The sequence below is a fragment of the Watersipora subatra genome, chromosome 9 (assembly GCF_963576615.1).
Source record: "Watersipora subatra chromosome 9, tzWatSuba1.1, whole genome shotgun sequence".
NCBI classification, from domain to species: Eukaryota; Metazoa; Bryozoa; class Gymnolaemata; order Cheilostomatida; family Watersiporidae; genus Watersipora; species Watersipora subatra.
The window spans coordinates 22,216,207-22,236,114 of NC_088716.1; the positions used below are offsets into that span (position 1 = coordinate 22,216,207).

A 19,908-nucleotide genomic window follows, 5' to 3' on the forward strand; every position below is an offset into this window, starting at 1 on the left:
AGGGCATTCGTTTAAATACCTCCCCCATGGAGAGATGAACGTCGTCAGTAGCTTGCTCTTAGGGTCGAGCTTAACTTGCCAAAATCTGGAATTTGCATCGACCTTGGAGAAAATACGACCCTCGGCCAGTCTTGACAACATGTCACTGACCCTTGGGAGTGGATATGTCTCCCTTCTCACCCCTTTATTGAGGTGGGTAAGGTCTACACACATCCTAATAGCGCCATTAGGTTTTGGAGCTATGGTCAGTCCCGAACACCAATCAGTTGGTTGTTCTACTGACTCAATAACTCCCAGCGCTAACATCTTCTCTATTTCAGCCCTTGCCTTGTCATAAAGACCGGCAGCTATAGGCCTCGGAGAGAAAAGTTGATACGGTTCAGTGTTTTCCTTTAGTTCAATGCTAAACAAGCCTGGCATCGTTCCTAGCCCTTGAAAGGGCCTAGAAAACTCTTTTACTAGATCAAATGCCTCAATGTTTATAGCATTGACAATCGCTAAAAGACCTAAGTCTATAATTTCTTGTGCTCCCAATAAATTTCTATTAGCACCTAGCACCACATGTGCTTTGCAATTAGTGGACTTTCGCTTGCTTTTGATCTTAATATCAGCAACTCCTGCCACACTCAACCTCTTTCCACCTGCGCCAACCAAAATTGTGGAACTAGGAGAGAGTGGCAAGTCCAAAGACTTTTGAGTTCCTTCTGTCAACACAGTGACATCCGCCCCAGTGTCTAGACAGAAAGGAACATCTTGGCCATGGACCGAGAGCGCGAGTCTGAAATCATCAACCAGTCAACTAGAGTCCCGGCTAGAGACTATCCTAACTTTTTTATCGCTATTGCGGTCTCGCGTCTTTCTCGTTTCCGGTCATGCCGGAGTTCTAGCGAGCCGAGTTGATGATATCACAAGTGTGATTGTTTATACTATGTATTTTGCTTTTTGAAGCGCTTTTCCTTGCAGAGTCCTACACAACAATCTTGATATTAGGTTGGGACTCTGCTTCCTTTGTAGTCTTGGTTTAGTTTCCATGATTCAACACAATCTGCTCAATTTTTCTTTTTGGCGGTTTTGGAAGAGAGTGCCTGTCAATTTTCTTTGCTGCTGAGACTGGGGTGCCTTAGTCATTTGCGTGGTTTTCGGTAGTTACTTATTAGTTGTTCGCAAAGTCGAAGTTGTCAAAGTTGTAGCGGTCTAGTTTTTTATCCAAATGTTTGGGATTTTTTATGTGGCAATTCTAAGCCTTTGTCACTGTTCCACCTAACATATGAAACACCACTTGTCTCCACAGCTTGACCATGTTGAATACTTCTGCATAATAATGTATTCTGTCATCTGATCTGAGATATTTACGCCGTCCATGCCATTATTGTAATCATCTACCTTTTGAATTTTGTTGTTTGACTCATCATACAGAAGCTTCTCTACTGGTTTAGGAGTTGAGCAGCTGTAGAGCAGTCTGTCTTGTTTCCTGTCATACCAGTTCATGGGAAGGAGATTGCCTCTCATGTTAGGGAGAAAACTTTTGTTCAACACTTTTTTTTTCATATCAGGAGGAAAATGGACTGTATATGGTCATATTTGGTCTGCGACACATGTACCTTTCAGTAAAATCAGTTCAAGAGTGGAATACTCGTACAGTAGTTGTCGACCACCATACGATAGTACTTGCCTATGTGGGAAGATGTGAGTTGATCACAGATTTTATGTGATTGACCATAATTGACATTCCTTTGACGTTATACCTGGTTTTACTGATGGTGCATTTTGATCGGAGATTTTTCACCAACCAGCGATAACCTTTGAATCTTATTTCCAATTTATTGACAGCTTTTCAATACAAATATGCTGGGTTACAACCAATCCACCATGGATCTTCAGACACCAGGTGTTTTTTTACACATTTTGTACTATTATGAAGCATTGCAACCTCGAACAAACAATCATTGGGGTTTTAAGGATAAAAATTAGTTTTTTTTATCCGTCAAAATATGGTAATGATGCTCCATTCTTGAATCAATGTTAAAACTTTGATGTATAAACGGTCTCAAAGCCGAGTGCCCACTACACGGTCAGCCGGCAGATAGGAGAACCTGCAGCTGGGCCGCTATAATATACATGTATATGTAATCCCACGACCAAACACGAGTGAAGCGATTGGTTTGGGAGATTTATGATGAATGCAGATGTGCACACAACTCCCGAAAAATTATCCGTTAACGACCGTCACCAAACCCTTGTAACGAAATCCTATCAACAAACTTAACTATTTTTCAGTAAAGTCGTTTAAGTATAATAATGTTACAAAACGCATATAAACCTATTTAAATATGTTACCAAGCCTTTGAAAGGTTACCACAAATTCCTAAAACTAACCCATCTGATCGGATTATATACAAATAGACAGATTTATTTGGCCAAAAATCGTTATTAAAACTTGCTAAGCCTCACTTTTATCTAAGTTAAGACCGGAAATTAAAACGCCGAGCGACAGAGAATAGAACGATTAAGTCGTGCGCATTTCACGAAAAAATAAACGTGCACGTTTCACCAGTCTATAGCATTGTCGAATTGCCGAAGGTTTCTGTAATTACGTTAGCAGTACTGAAATCGTTTCATTTTTGCCGATTTAAAAGTAACTGACATTTTAGACAATTTGGAGTACTTTGGTATTCTAACTGATGTCCAACGCCGTGTAAGTAAAGAAAATGACGATGATATTTTTTCTAACGGTTTTTATGAGATTATTACAATAACTAATTATAAGTTTGGATGACTACAGAACAATGACTACGTAGTACAGAATTTCTAAAAATCTATATAAATATCACAACTTCGTGGTATTGTTAGCTATGACGTTCTGAAATGTAAACAAAATTGTGCATTGGTTTTATATTTTTACTATGTTAATAATATTGGTTATTCTAATAATATCAGTGCATTTTACTTCTAATATTGGCCAATATTGTATTTCTCGTATTGCAGGGGAGATATATAAACATATAATCTTTTCCTTTCATTATTGCTATTTGTTGTATATAATAACACCAACACCCAGTACATTACAGCTACCATTGCAGTTATCCGATTGCACTGCAGTGCCATTTGACTGCTCATATTGCATTTCTCAACCATCAGTACCCTTTCTTTTTTCCAATATCACTTTAGTCGTGGGCTGTATGACAGTGGAATTTCTAGTGATTAAAATGTTCCTTTGTCTTGACTCTTCTCAGCTGATGTCTGCTAATCATCTTTTCAAGCAGAATTCTATTACGTAATTAATTTATTTCTTTTGAGTTGTATTCTTCCAGAAGATCATATTATGACCAGCACAGGAAGCTGCAATGGAATAGTAACTTACTATAACATTTTATAGTTTTATAGTATAACAGTTGTAGTTTTAATCACACATCAAATAGGACATAGCTAATATTGCCCTCCAACCTCTGTCATATTTAATCACCTAAGTATAAGTTAATATAAACTTCCTGTTTGATGACATCATCAATGTAGTGAATGATGAATTTATATGGAATATGGACTATTCTATAAAAACTGTTACAGAAGTGTTTAGTGTTCTAGATTCTGTAGAAATTCTGTATTGTTCTTTGCACTGATAAAATTAGAAGGTTGTGTATGGGTTCTCCTATGCACAAGTAAGAATGAAATATTAGCCTTGCTTTTATAATGCCAACACAATACTTTAAATTACCAAAAAGTAAACCTTTTCTGGGAGCTTATAAAATATGTTAGTAAACAATCATGGAATGGTCTCAGTGTAAAGGTAGGGCCACACGTATCGTGTAATTTCAACTAATCTGGGAAATTCCATTCGTACAAAATTTCTGACCTGCCACACGGAGTTTCCCCACCACGGATTCGTACGAAACTAACTTTCAACTAGCCAATCAGAACGCCGTGATAAATTGAAGCCGATTCCGTTTCAATCATTTGCTTCCGTACAAACATGGATGACAATCAAGAGAGAAGAATTGCTTTGCTGCTGCTAAAGAAAAAATATCTGCTACTCAAACAGAAAAAGAGAACTCTCACTACAAACTCGGACAGAAGGTATTAGGTCCACCCCATAAATGAGAAAAGAGATCAACCGGGAGTTTATGCAAATCTGATCAAGGAGTTGAGAGAAGATGAGGATTCAAGACGACACATAAAATACCTAAGAATATCACCTGAGAACTTTGACTATATTCTTGAGGCAATAAAACCTCTCATAACAAAGCAGGACACAGTGATGAGGAAGTCAATAGAGCCAGGACTGAAGCTGGCAGCCACACTTCACCACCTAGCTGAAGGAAGTTCTCACGCAGCCATCTCAGCTCACTACCGCTTGGGCAGATCAACAGTCTCCCAGATAATTGATGACACATGTGTCGCACTGTGGACTGTGCTGCAGCCCATATACCTCAAACCTCCCTCAGAGCCAGATGAATGGAGGGCAATCGCTGAAGGGTCTGTTGTTTTCTTTTTATTGTGCTTAATATTTATTTATTTTTATTAATATTCTTCATAATATCATTTTTCCATCGTTACTAAAACGAACTTTCATTTTTATTTTGTAGTTTTGAAAGATGGAACTTCCCTTACTGCCTTGGTAGTATTGACGAGAAGCACATCATCATTCAGAAGCCAAAGCACTCTGGCTCCATGTTCTAGAACTACAAACCATAGAATTATCTCCCCCTAGAGTGATAACTACACGAGCGTTTCCGGTGCCAACAAGGAGCGTTTAGGCCACGCCCCTTTTTTGTGCTAGTCATTCGTAGTGATTGACAGAACAATAACATCAGCCATGAGAGGGATTAAACAAAGATCTTGAATTTCTAGTTGAGATAGTAATTAATGCTCATATTAAAGAAATGATGATTATAGTTTTTTACTCTAATATATGCTTATTATTTAAAGCAATTCAATATCTACCTGGGATCGCTAAACATATTATGGAAATGTTTACTTTTCCATTTCCATAAACATAAATATTTCCATAATTTTAGGGAAATGGATGTGGAAATTTGATTTTAGAAAAATGGAAATAATATGGAAATGGAAATAATATGGAAATGAATTATGGAAATGTTATGGAAATGAAGTAGGGAAATGTTATGGAAATGTTATGGAAATGAAATTAATATGGAAATGAATTATGGAAATTTTATGGAAATAGAAATAATATGGAAATGAATTATGGAAATGAATTATAGAAATGTTATGGAAATAAAAATAATATGGAAATGAAGTAAGGAAATGTTATGGAAATGGAAATGAATTATGGAAATGGAAATAATATGGAAATGAATTATGGAAATGTTATGGAAATGGAAATGAATTATGGAAATGGAAATAATATGGAAATGAATTATGGAAATAGAAATGTGGAAATTAATTATGGAAATGGAAATTGTGACATACACGTAATCCCTGATACCTACATGACTTGCAAAGGCACTGAATAGATAGTGCTAAGTAAGTGAGTTGATGAAATCAGTTATTCATAGATAAGATAGATAGTCATACTGGGATTGTATTACATTAGTGTGATGGGAAGCTAATCGACTGCCATCAACTATGAGCTGTACTGCCCGAGTAATAAAAGTCTTTGGACAGAAAATTAATTTTTATATAACATGTACCATTCTAACTTTTTAACTTCATATCATGAGAAAATATTTTTAAGCAGTTCAAATGAATTAAGAAGAAAATGAAAACAACTGTGAAGGTTTTCAAACTTTTTCAAACAACTACAACTTTTAAATTTCATATGAAAGAAGTGTTTTGTTGAAATAAATTAGGAAAAAAAATAAATAAGGTAATAAAAAAGTCAATTTTATTTTTATATAATTATAATTTAGTATAATTAAGTATAATTTATTTTTATTTAACATATAACAACATTTGCCACTTTAACTTTCAAACTACATATTATGAGAAATGTTTTATGTAATTGAAATAAATGAAGAGAAGAGAGAAAATAAAAACAACTGTAAATGTTTTCAAGCTTTTTCAAACAACTACAACTTTTAAATTTCATATCATGAAAGAAGTTTTTTGTTAAAATGAATTAGGAAAAAAAATGAAACTGCAAATGTGTTTAAATGTAAATGTGAAATAATTAGCAAGTAATGGCTAAATATAATCTGTTTAGCTATGATTACAATGAAAAATTATTTAATACATAAAGTAATAAAAAAGTCTATTTTATTTTTAAATAATTATAATTTAGTATAACTAAGTATAATTTATTTTTATCTAACATATAACAACATTTGTCACTCTAACTTTCAAATTTTTTTTTTGCTTACATCAAGCAAAGATGTCCACTAACTAATGGACATCTTTGCTTCAAGCTAGTCTATGTATTTGATTGATATGTATTGAAATCTAATATTACATGCAAGGGCTGTTTGTGAACTGTGGTGTCAATGAATCACTATCACCATACAATGTCAATACTTACAGTTGATGGCAGTCGATTAGCTTCCCGTCACACCAATGTAATACAACCCCAGTATGACTATCTATCTTATCTATGAGTAACCAATGATATACAGCCCCCATGTGTGGGGGCTGTATATACTTGGAGTAACTGATTGCATTAACTCACTTACTTAACACTATCTATTCAGTGCCTTTGCAAGGCATGTAGGTATTGAATTGCTTTAAATAATAAGCATATATTAGAATAATAAACTATAATCATCATTTCTTTAATATGAGCAATAATTACTATCTTAACTGTAGAAATTCATGATCATTCTCATGGCTGACATTATTGTTCTGTCAATCAATACGATTGACTAGCACAAAAAAGGGGCGTGGCTTAAATGCTCCTTGTTGCCACCGGAAACGCTCGTGTTGTTGAAGGCACAGTTATCACTTTAGGGGGAGATAACTCTATGCTACAAACTGAGAGACAGTATCGTCCTACTAGCTGTATGTGATGCTTCATACAGATTCACCCTCATCGACATTGGTCAACCAGGAAGTAATAGTGATGGGGGAGTATGGGAGTCATCCGAGTTTTGAAGAGGCTTGGATAATGGTTAGAAAAATATTATCTTTAATTAATTATTATTTATTTTTTATTATCTGTACATGCCGCAACCAACAATCAGCTTCACAGCCGGGTTCACTACGTTTGCTCTCTCCTTTCACAGATCAAGTTAATCTGCCAGAGAGCGAGCCGTTGGTGGGTTATGAAGAAGCTGGAGACTTTCTCTACATGTTTGTGGCAGATGAGGAACCATATATTAACCCTCTGAAACCATATATTATGAGGCCATTCCCAGGTCGAGCCCTCGATACGGTGCCCAAGATAATCTTCAACTACAGACTCTCGTGCACGGCGCATCATAGAAAACACGTTTGGTAAGTGATGTGTTTTGGGTCTTTTCACTTCGCACGTGGAGGAATGTCATGTATTAATTTGAAAATATTTTTGTTTCGCAGGAGTCCTATCTCGTTGATGGCAAATCTTTTTTAAGATGATTCAGGCAGACCAAGAGAAGGCAACAAACCTAGCTCGCGCCATGTGTATGTTACACAGCTTTCTGTGCACGGTGAACGACACCAGCTACACACCACCAGGTTACCTGGACATTCCAAACCCAGACGGCTCCATCACACCTGGTTTCTGGCGTTCACAAACACACCCACCCTCCGACCAGCCAAACCGAACGCAGCTATGAAGAGGTGTAACTGCAGAGGCAGCAGGAATCAGAGACAAACGTGCAGTATTTTTCAAGCCCACAGGGCTCGGTCCCATGGCAAGATGCCCATATTAACCAAAGGTAAACGAACTAATGTCAACCACTCTGCTCGGAACTCTACTAGTCGTAGTTTGTTTTACGTTTTACAGAATTATCGGGGATTTGATTTTTGATTTAAGATCAATGCTTTAAATTTATGTGTGTTAAGTTCATGTAGATTAGAAATTTTCGTTCCAAATATTTTTTTTCAGCGCTATGCGCAAATGTATTTATTCTGGTTGATAAAATAAATTCTGATCGGCTAAACAAGATTGGCAAGTCAGCAAATATTATTTTTAGATTGTACAAAAATATCAAACTGATGAGAGATTCTGGATTGATTGTTCGCTCAAAAAAAATTAATAAAAAATACACGCAGATAATATTATGATAAAAACACAGATAAGCAGGAATAAAATACAATATGTGTAATATGATGAAACAAACAGAAAGATACTTGTAGCTAATCTAGTGCCAGGAATCATCCCAGGAGGGCGACAACATCTCTGTGAACGTTGGTGTATCTCGTCTCTCGCTCGTGGGCCTGTCAGTACTCTGAGACGACACGGACGACATGGAGCTGGTAGGTCTGTCTGTGAGAGAGCTACTTGGTCCCGGGACAGGCTCTGCATACTCAAACAACATGTTGTTAATTCTATTCTTGGCAACTGCGAATTGGTAGGGTGTGAGTCGCTCGAGTCCATGCACAATTGAGTCCGCAAGCAGCTGGCATTCCGATTTTGGGGCGGGTCTACTCAGTTCTCTGATCTGGTCATTTACAGACTCCAGCCCGATGACGATGGAGTGGTCTTCAATTATCTTTTTGCGCTTGATGCCTCGGGATGCCTTTTTGCTCGTCTGTGGTTCAGTGGGTGGTGGTAGTGTCGCTGGAGTTGGTGGGATAGCTGCTGGTGGTCAAGCAGGTGTAGACGCATGTGCATGGGCTTCTGCGGTTGGCGGGACGACCGGTGTGATGCATGCAGGAACTGGAGAAGATGGTCTAGCAGGTGACAATGGACAGGGTGCGCAGGCTTGTGAGGGAGGTAGTATGCTGGTGGAAGAAGTAGTTCTGAAAAAAACGACTGAATTGAATTATTTAATCTGTTCCACACACATACATAGATATGTTTTCAATTTTCTGGTAAAACCGCCAATGCCAACACCACAGCTATGAAGTTTAGTAGAATAAATTACTAGAAACTAACCAGTTAGTATTCCAACAAATCAGTATTTGTGTGCAAAAACATCTTAAAAGCCAACTTACGCCTGCTCTCGTTGAGCTGTGAGTAGCCATTTAAAAAGTGGCCACCGCTTCCACTGCGACTCTTGGACTGCTGCTGCCCCACTTGCACAAGCCGCATCATACGCCCTTCTGTTGCTGTTAAAAGTGTCCCTAAGGTTGGTCCATTTTTTCATCACCATATCGACTGCAAACAAACAACAAACTTAATTAACTTTATGTGTACATGTAGAGAGTAGCAGCAGTAGAATATGTGGAACAAGACAAGACAACATGACTGAGACTGAAGTAATTAATTGATTGATACAATTGTTGAGACGATCTACTCACTCTCTCTCTCAGATAAAAAAGAATTCAGTCCAAAACAAGCATGACCCAAAACCCAATGATATCAGTAGTACTAGCTACCACACTACTAGCTAGTTACCACACTATTAGCTAGCAACCACCAACTACCTACTACTAGAAATAAATAAACATACCAGTAAACTTCACTTTGGAGTTTGGAAAAGCCCTCTCCAATTCACTGACAATGTCCTTAAAATTGTTCAGTTTCACCCCTCTTGAGACCTTATAGCCGTTCTCTTGTTTGCACCATGTAACTTCTCTCTCCCTAACCAAGTCTATAAACAGTTCCAGATGGTTGTCTTCCATTTTAAACGCAAAATCAACTCTGTCTCTCTCTTCAAAACAGATAAAATTTCTCGCTCTTACTTTTTTCTGGATATGCGCCAAAGAAAACGACCTTCAACATTCAACTAACTTTTTCAACCGACCAATCAAACAACGATTCGTAGGAATTTCTGACGTTTCGTCCAATTCAGAATTCATTCATCGTGCGCAACCAACGATGGACGAATTCGTCCAAATGTCAATTCGTCCGAATCGTTTCGTCCAAATTTCGCCGATTTCGTGAGAATTTTGTCTCGTGTGGCCCTACCTTAAGGCTAAGCAAAGCTATACTCACTTCAACGGGAATATTACAGGAGAGCAAACAGCTCCGGGTAAAATAAGTTGCCTTATCACAGATACAACCATCGTGATGATAGAGGTAGGCATGAATAATGCAAATAGAAATACGCAGCAGAGAATATCGAAAAGAGCTTTCAACGAATGCATCTAGCCCGTTGTTTGCTAGAATCTCCAGTGAATTTGATTGTTGGCACAAAGTCATTACGTCATAGTTTATTGTTGAACAGTTATAAAAGAATTTGCCGGCCTTTACTCGGCACAGTTTAGATTATTACATAAAGATGAGAGAATGCGTGTAGTTTCTTTCAATTTTATTATGGAGGGAAATTCCACTAACCGAGGAGCGTATGGCTCTCTGCTCTCCCCCTGTAAGTGACCGCGCTCCTTTATATACAATAATATCACTCATTCCGGCTAACGCGACCGAGTAAAAACACCGGCTAACAATGTGAATAAATAGGACCACTAGTGCGTTAGTATGACCACAATATAAATGACGGACGACACATGATAGCACAACGAGTAAAACAATGATATAATAAAAAGAACAACACACAATAAAATATTTGCAAGAAGTGCAAAGTCATTGCTCGGCATCTACCACACACTCCCTTCCATTAGAGGCATTATCTAATTAAACAACAAGGGTGGAGTAACCAGCCGGGACCAAGTCTCTAATTGCTCGGCGTAATGTTTGAGGCGGTTAGCTTCTTGACTAAGCAATCTTTCATCTTTAGTGGATAGCTGGTGGTGCATCCTTTTCTTTAGACTATGGGCTGCCTCTCTGCAATGTCTCCATTCTTCTCGTAGTTGTTGTTGGATGGCAAGGATGCGGGGTGATAGCTGGAGGCTATACGCAGGTTGGTCCAGCAGCGTGATCAGGTGGTCTGGGCTAGGCTCTGAGTTAGTCTAGTCAATTAATAGTCTCTTTTTAGGAGGGAGGCTTCGGGTAAGGCTAGGCATCCGTTTACTGGTCATCAGGGAGGGTATACGAGGTATCAAATTGGTAGCGTCCCACCAATGTCGAATGCGAGTGCCGGAGGTGAAGCCAGCTTTTCTTTGTAAGCAATCGTATTCTGAGGTCGAGCAAGAGTGGCTTTCATTGCTGTTAACCTGTCCTGCTGGAGCTCAGGTCCCAATTCCTGTAGCAACGTGGCAAGATCGATATCGGTGTTCTGCATACTTGAGATTCTTCATACTGCATAATCTGTCGATGTGGAGTAACTGTTATTGCCTCTGCCAGCTCATGCCTTTTATGCAGCAACTGGGATCCCAAACCCATCATCGAACCGTGTCCCTCCATGCCTTCAGCCGTTTGATAAATCCAATCACCATATCGCTCTGGCCTTTGTCTAGTGCGCGATGGACGACGGCTTGATGTTTCTATAGTGGTCATGGGTTTTCCCACACCCTGGGAGGTACATCACTAGGTGTCTGGAGTTCAGGTCTGTAATTAATTCACCGGGGCTTTTTAAAGGGAAGGGGTTTATTTCCACTCTACATTCGTTTTGGGAATGTGCAGCCGGAGGTTCAAGATTCGCACCCTCGTACAAGTTTTTGTGCAAGTTTCCATCAAGTTCTTGTTTTTGGTAATGGCCTGAAGAGTTGCCTTTCCCATTTTGCCAGGCTTATCAGCTGGACTTATTTGGGAAGGGAACTCCATCAGTTCTTCCTCATTTGGTGGGCAGTTTCTTTGTGAGGGCCAAACCCTCCTGGCTGTTCCAGCTCGACATGGAAACTGTGAGGCGTCTCAGCATGGCCAATGATTTTTGCTGGAAGCCATTGCCTATGACCCACTGTGCACCATACATGCTCCCCATCATTAGACATAACAGTTGGCTTATCACTAGCTCTACCAAAAAGCATTTTGACCCTGGCGCTTCCTTACAAGGATATTAATGTTCTTTGTGCTCAGATTTTTATAGCGCAGCTGCTTCAATGCAAAATTGTTATTTGTTTCATAAATTCCTATACTGCAACAGCGCGGCTGGGGTGGGCAGCCCATCACCTAAGGGTGTTGAACGGATAGTCGTTAGAACGCTTAATAATGTCTGACCCATTTCTAAAGCTTTTTTGAGGCTATTTTTTATGGTTTAGTTCATGTGCTCTGCGAGCCCATTAGACCTTGAAAAGTAGGGGCTGCTGGTTATGTGCTTGATATCATTGTCTTCAACAAAACACCTAAACTCATAGGAACTGTATCACTCAGTAGGATCTCAGGCTTGCCAAAGTTTGAAAATTGGCGCTGCAATAGTTAGATCACATTTCTAGAATTCACATTTTTGAGCTCGTAACAATCTGGCTACTTTGAGTATCTATCCACAGTTACCAAGTATTCTTTGCCTTTTAGATTGAAAATGTTTGTGGCCACATACTGCATTGGGTATTCAGGCACTTCAAAAGGCTCAGCTGCTAGTAGTTATTTGACTCGGCTATGCTTTTGGCAGTTGAAGCATGAATCAACCATGTCTTTCACATGTGCTTGGTAGCCAGGCCAATACACTGAATTCTTTGCACGCTCCATACACTTAACACTGCCCAGATGCCCAATGTGCAGGATGTCAAAAATTCATTTTCCTATTTCTGCAGGAATAACTACTTGGTTGTTGCGTAATATCAAGCCATTGTTACATGTTGGCTCGTTTTCCAGTATGGTTTGACTCTATCTAGGCAAAACTTCCGATGTGCTGGCCACCCCTTTGTAATAAATGATTTGAGTACTTCCATAGAAGGGTCCTTGCTAGTGATATCTACCAGTCTATTTCTGAAAAACACGTTTAGCAAAATTCCATATACAACAGCTTGGATTTGCTCATTGTTTCTCAAATCATATATTTCAGAATTTTCACCTAATCTGTTCAAGTATGCCCTACTAAGTGCGTCTGCCAAAATCAATGATTTGCCAGGCACTTTGTAATTTCATTCGCGGTAACCGTGCTGTTAAGTCATTCAGGTCTTTCCTCATGATACCCAAAAGTGGCATATGATCAGTTTGCACTGTCACTGCTTGCTTACCCATGCCCATACTGGTGAAATCGCTGCAGGTCAAATTGTGCGGCCAAAAACTCTTTTTCTATTTGGGCATAAGCTTTCTGTGTGTCAGTAACTGCACAACTAGCAAACTCTATTGGCTGTCCCTCCGGCAGAATTACTGCACCTACTTCATTTTGGCTACTATCAACCGAAACAGTCACTGGTTTTTCTGGGTCAAACATTCTCAAAGCAGGACCTTTTGATATTACTGACTTTATGCACTCAAAAGCTTGTTTATGAACCTCTGATCACTCTCACACAGACTTTTTTTTAGTGACCTCCGGCAATGGAGTAATCAAAGTAGCTAGATTATCACAAAATTTGGAAAGGTAAGTAACCATTTCTAAAAACCGTGGAACATCTTCCTTGCAAATCGGGTCAGTCATAGCAATTATGGCCTCTACTTTTGCCTGATCCTCTTTTATAACCCAGTTGTCTAATATATGGCCCAGGTATTTTAGCTCAGTGCATTCAAAGAAACATTTGTACAATTTCAGCTTCAGATTGACAGCCTCGCATCGTTCAAGCACTGCTGCCAGGATTTTGTCATGTTTAGATTTAGTAAGAGCATGCACGAGCAGGTCCTTGACATACACCTCGACATCCTCAATGTTACCCAACAACCCACTTACCGTTTTATGAAAAACCTCAGGCGCGGAGCTAATGCCATAGGGAAGCCTCAAGAATCTATATCGGCCCAAAGGTGTGGCAAAAGTGGTTAGCATGCTACTATCATGGTCAAGCTCAACCTGCAAAGACCCTGATATGCAGTCCAAGCTGGTAAAGATTCGAGATTTTGACGGATTAGAATATAGTTGTTTAGCTCTGAAGGGTCTAAACAAATGCGAAGAGAGCCATTTGGTTCAAGTACATTGACAATTGGATGGACCCAGTCGGTGGACACCCTCACTTTAGTTATGGTACCATTGTCTTCCATCTCAGAAAGCGGACACTTGAGTTGCTCTCTGAGCCTAAAAGACACGCCTAGCGGATTGTACAACAGGCTTACAATTATTTTTCAGTCTCAAAGCATGTTTACTAGGCAATTCACCTATCTCATCAAAAACACAGGGAGACTGGGAAGCAACACTATTTGTAATGCTAACAGCTGTGCACACCAGACCAATGTTTGGCAAACCCAACAAAGTTATCTAACCATGGTCTGTCACAGCAAAATTATATACCCAAAAAAACATTACGGTGTTCAATAGACAGCGGTATCACCCCTCATACATGCTATTTATGTCCATGAAACGACAAAAGTGATTGGCTATGTTTTCTCAGTTTAAGCTTCGACTCTGTAAGGAATAATAATCAGACTTTGGCATGACATTACATGAAGCCCCTGTATCAACTTTAAGCTGTATTAGTCGATTTTCACACTTCACGTCAATAAACTATTATTTACCAGTTACATCTGTAGTATTGACTGTGTAAACAGTATCGTCATCAGCAATAGTCACCTCGTTAGCCCTGGTTTAGTGTCAGCATTCCAAGGCATTTGCATTGCCTTGGAATTTGCATAGTGGCCAATTTACCGGCAGCCCTTGCAATGTTTGCCATAGACTGGACAGTTACGACGAGTATGGTTTCTTTTGCAGAACTTACAGTTTCTGATTTGACACGGTAGGGAGGCTGTAGTTACTAGCTGCAGTGTGCCACCAATTATTATTGGTGCTGCGTCTGTTCATTACCGCGTTTACAGTGAGATCAGGCATTTCCCTTGTGTATGTGCTTTGTCAGCATCTAACTCATGATTGACTATTGCATTAATGTTACCAGATGGCGCCTTTCTAATATTTTGCATGTATTTCGCAGTAGCCTCTGTTTTCTGGCATATATCCAAACATTTGGCTAATGTTAAATCACCATCAGCGCCAAGCAGTTATTCACGCAGTCGCTCAGAATTTGTTCCAAACGCAATTCTATCCCTTAGTGCCTTGTCACTCTCAGCCTCATGAAAATTGCATGTTGACCGCAAGTCTCTCAGTACTGTGACATACCTGTCAAAAGGCTCACCTTCCTGCTGGACTCTACTGTAGAATTGGTACCTTTCAAATCCTCACGAACTGTAGGTGCAAAATGTTTTGTGAAAGCTTCTTTGACCGGTGCTATCTTTTTAGCATTCTCATCAAGTAGGTTAAATGTATGAAAATATTCCTGCCCCTATGCTCCAAGCAGTGTGAGCAACGTCGCCCCTTGTATTTCCTCATTGTTAGTAGATTTCTCTGAAGCTATATAGAGGTCAAATTGCAGTAGCCATGCTGACCAGTTGTGACTTGTCTCACTTGGATTGCCAGTAGACTGTTGTACAATAAAATTGCCTGGCAGCCTTAAGACTCCTTCAGCCATGTCACACTTGTAATGAAACGGGTGCAATGCTATGATCCCATTCCTGACACCATGTCAGATTGTGCAGACTTGTTGAGTGGTGCATGAGATACTGAAGTATTTATTTTTTACTGTTCACAGTCAGATTGCTGAAACACAAATAAAGGCAAAGCGGTAGCATGGCTTAGCTATAAAAATACCATTACACTGTTTATGCCGAACAATGTTGAAAGCCTGAAAGCACATAATTGCAGTCATATGCAAACATCCTACATGACTAATGAGGTTACATGTCAACAAGTAAAGTGTTTTGTAGTTATATTATTGCCGCCTTGCATTAGAAAAAGCAAATCTGATGTTTTCGTTTCATAAAATTAATCGATTCTCCACTTTGAATTAGCAAAATTGCTCGAGTGAAATTGCACTAATCTTTCCTTTTATAATTACTGTGTTGACTGATGTGACAGTGATGTCCTAAGTAACACCATCTGTTACTTGATGTGCGCTAAAGCGAAGATGTCAGTCTCGCGTTGTCACCCGTACACATTTTTAAAAGATTTCGATATCACTGCATATATTTTATTGGCCAATAATATGTACTACGACAATAGGCTTATAAGCTTTATAGCTGCTCGTGAATATTGTTCATTCTACCAGAAAAAGCCTTTTTAACGACACGCCTTTGTACCTATACAAAAATAATTACCACACATCGCAGTATTATCAGATTCGCCCAAAACTTTGCCACAATAAATTGGGGAAGTTAGGTTATTATTGGGCCTACAACGAACGAGTCGCATAGTTTTTCCTTTATTCACGGAACACAGCGTAAAATCGTAATTTCCACTTTTTTCTTTATTTCAGGTTAAGGATGAAAGAAAGAAATATTGTAAACAGTGACGTAACGTATTTCTGCTAGTGAAATCCTTCAGCACTGGAAGTGTCCGCGTTTTGGTCAAACTGCAAAAACGATAGAATTTTTCTTTTGCAGTCGGTTCCAAACTTCAAAATATTAAACATTTCTGTTGTTTTTCAAACAAATTGATTATTGTGCAGAAGTTTTTACTGATTATAATAAACTTTAAATTGAGGTTGTATGACAAAACTTCCGCTTTACAGCAAAGATATCGAGTGTATGCCAGCAATAAAGGGTACACATAACTTAATTCTACCAACAAAGCAATGAAGTAAGAAGTAAAATAGTCAATATTTGCTATACAAACAGTCAAGAGACTGAGCTAATATGTGTAGCTAAATTAACGATTGTGTTAATAAGTTCACATAAGTTCTTCATACACTCCCCACTAAGCCATCCCTTCCTCGTCTTCCTGCTCTTCCACTGCCTCAGCCACCGACACATTCACTGTGACAACTTTTCAAGGTCTCCAGATCAAGGTCATTATTTCTCATCTCATTTCATGCATCTGCGGACACCTGCTTCTACAATCATGGGACCATCTGAGCAACTGATATGTTCCTGCCTATCCCTCGAATATTTTAATCCTTATCTCTGCGGACACCGCAGAGATAAGGGTTTAAATTTTTCGATGTGGTGTCAAATTTTCTGTGACATTCAAATACTGAATGTTTTCAAGTCTTCAACAAATAAATTCCCAGTCATTTATCCTTGTTGATAGTTTTTTAGAGTTAGCCTCTTTTGCCAGTTAACACAGTTTTTTTCCCTTAAACCGGAGGAAGCTGCGAGTACCACTCGGGTAAGAAAGAAATCTCTACATCACAGAAGACAAACTAATAGAAGCCTGAAGAGCAAGGTGAGTAGATTATAAATGTTCAATCATGTCCATAATGAAGCCTCCAGTTGATTCTCTAGTCAGTGTTTCTGAACTGACAGTTTTTTATTTTGAACTGTCATTAGATTTTGAGTCTAAACTCTATTTACGACGTGACACCAACTGAAAACATGAAGCCACAAATTCTAGACTTACTAAAGTTCAGTAAGATTGCATACTCAGCAATTTCGTACTCGAGACATGTTTTTGGTGAATTGTAATACAGTCAAACACAGACTAATAATCACCTCTAATTACAAATTTATCAATGAATGTAAAATGTGATCGAATATTTGTCTTACCGTGTCAAGTAACTCTCGACATATAAGGCCCAAAATATTTTGAAACAACATTTTCATCAGTAATTGTGAAAAGATGTTATAATTTAAAAATAAACCACAAAAGGAATAGAAAATATAGGTATATAAATGAGGCTAACAGAATCTCCATGTGGAGTATGTTGTACCACAGATGTCTATCAGTAACTGTACCACTGCAACTGCCTAATTTACACATTCGCTCACATGTTTTTAAGGTGGAGTGAAGTACAGTAATGATATAAAGCTTTTTATATTGATCAATACTTTATTAATTTCCTTTTTTATATATAACTAGCTGCGCTACCGACGTTGCCCGGGTATTCAAAATCAGCTTATAAGCAATGAGAGTTGCCTGCTATTAGCCTGGCACATTGCCAATGGAAAAATTGAGTGCGCTTATTAATGAGAGCTATTCATCTCATGTTACGCAATGACCCTGCATATTACGCAAAGCTGTTGGGTATTTGCTTCCATATAACGACATATATCAGCTAGTAAACAATTCGATTTCTGTGGTCTAATGGGTACGGCGTCGGACTGGTGAATGGGAGGGTCCAAGACCAAATCTTCTTTGGTACGGACTCTCTATTCTAAGATTTGAATAGCTACCGGTATAGTCAGAATGCAGACAGATCCGCATACATACTTTGAGCAATATATATATATATATATACTAGCTGTACTACTCGGCGTTGCTCGAGTAATAAAAAAGTCTGGACAGAAAATTTAATTTTATATAATGTATCATATACAACATTTACCATTCTAACTTTTAAACTTCATATCATAAGAAAATATTTTTAAGCAGTTCAAATGAGTTAAGAGGGAAAAGAAAACAACTGTAAAGGTTTTCAAGCTTTTTTCAAACAACTACAACTTTTTAATTTCATATCGTGAAAGAAGTTTTGTGTTGAAATAAATTAGAAAGGAAAATAAAACTGTAAATGTGTTTAAATGTAAATGTTAAATAATTAGCAAGTAATGGCTAATTATAATCTGTTTAGCTATGATTACAACAAAAAATTATTTAATAAATAAGGTAATAAAAAAGGATATTTTGTTTTTATATAGGTATAATTTGGTATAATTAAGTATAATTTATTTTTTATCCCATGTAACAAAATTTGGCGCTCTAACATTTCAAACTACATATCATGAGAAAAGTGTTTTGTGTAATTGAAATTAATTAAGAGAGAAAATTAAAAAAACTGTAAAGGTTTTTAAACTTTTTCAAACAACTGTAACTTTCAAACTTCATATCATGAAGAAGAGGTTTTGTGCAGGACAACTAAATTAAAAATAAATTAAACAACTGTAAAGGTTTTTAAACCATTGTAAATTTAAAATTTCATAACTTTCAGCGAAGTATAAGAAGGTTGTTCGAAAACCGAGTTGTTCGAAATCCGAAATAATTTTTCCCATTAAAATAATTCTATGTAAATTATGTAATCCGTTCCAAAGCAATAAAACAACTTTAATAAACATTTTACACCATCACCTGTACTGTATTTTGCATACTATACATGTAAATAAAAACGGGTAGATATAGATCGTGTTTAATTTTAATAAAAGTTTTTCTATTTATGATAATGGAAATAGAAAACAAAAGTAAACATTTTGTACGTTTGGCTCTTAAAACATCAAAAACATTAAAGGTGCAATACTCAAAATGCAAATATTAATAATGAAACAGCTAAAAATGCAATAGATCAGTTACATCAAAAATCATAGGAAAAAGAGCATATCAACAGCAATGGCACGTTTACTTCACATCTTTAAAAGATAATCCTCTTCCAAAACAATTTAGGGTAACTCAACTGGAGGGGTTATCTCCCTAACAAATTTCTTCGGTAGAGGAGACGCCGTCTCAGATAGTTCCTCTCTTTTTGTGAAGAATTTATGCATCGTAAAATGCTTCTCAGTCAGCGAATGTTTCCATGCGTTTCCGGAGCTTAATTAATTGCAATGCGCATGCTGCGGTTTTATATTTATTTTGATATTTAGCTCGAATTTATATTCGAGCTTCGAGACGACCACATCTCAAAATCTTTGGTGAAAAACCCGACGCTAAAATAATTAGCGCGCGCATGGATTATGTAGTATATAATATGGCAACTGAAAACTTGGTCATCATGGCTCATTTACATTTTACACCATAAACTACTGTATACTGCATACTATAAATAAAGACGAGTAGGTATAGATCGTGTTAAATTTTAATGAAAGGTTTTCTATTTATGATGGTAGAAAAAGAAAACAAAAGTAAACATTCCGTATGTTTTGCTCTTAAAACATCAAAAACATTAAAGGTTAAGATACAATGACAAAAATGGCAGAAATTGATAATGAAACAGCAAAAAATGCAGCAGATCAGTTACATCAAGAATCGTAGGGAAAGGAAAATATAAACAGCAATGGCATGTGTACTTCACATCTTTGAAGGAGAATCCTCCTCTAAA

General features: G+C 37.9%; 1 pseudogene; it reads left to right on the forward strand.

Annotated features, from left to right (window-relative positions):
- The first annotated feature begins 3,967 nt into the window (after window positions 1–3,967).
- On the forward strand, window positions 3,968–7,703 carry LOC137404897 (uncharacterized; annotated as a pseudogene).
- The last annotated feature ends 12,205 nt before the right edge of the window (window positions 7,704–19,908 follow it).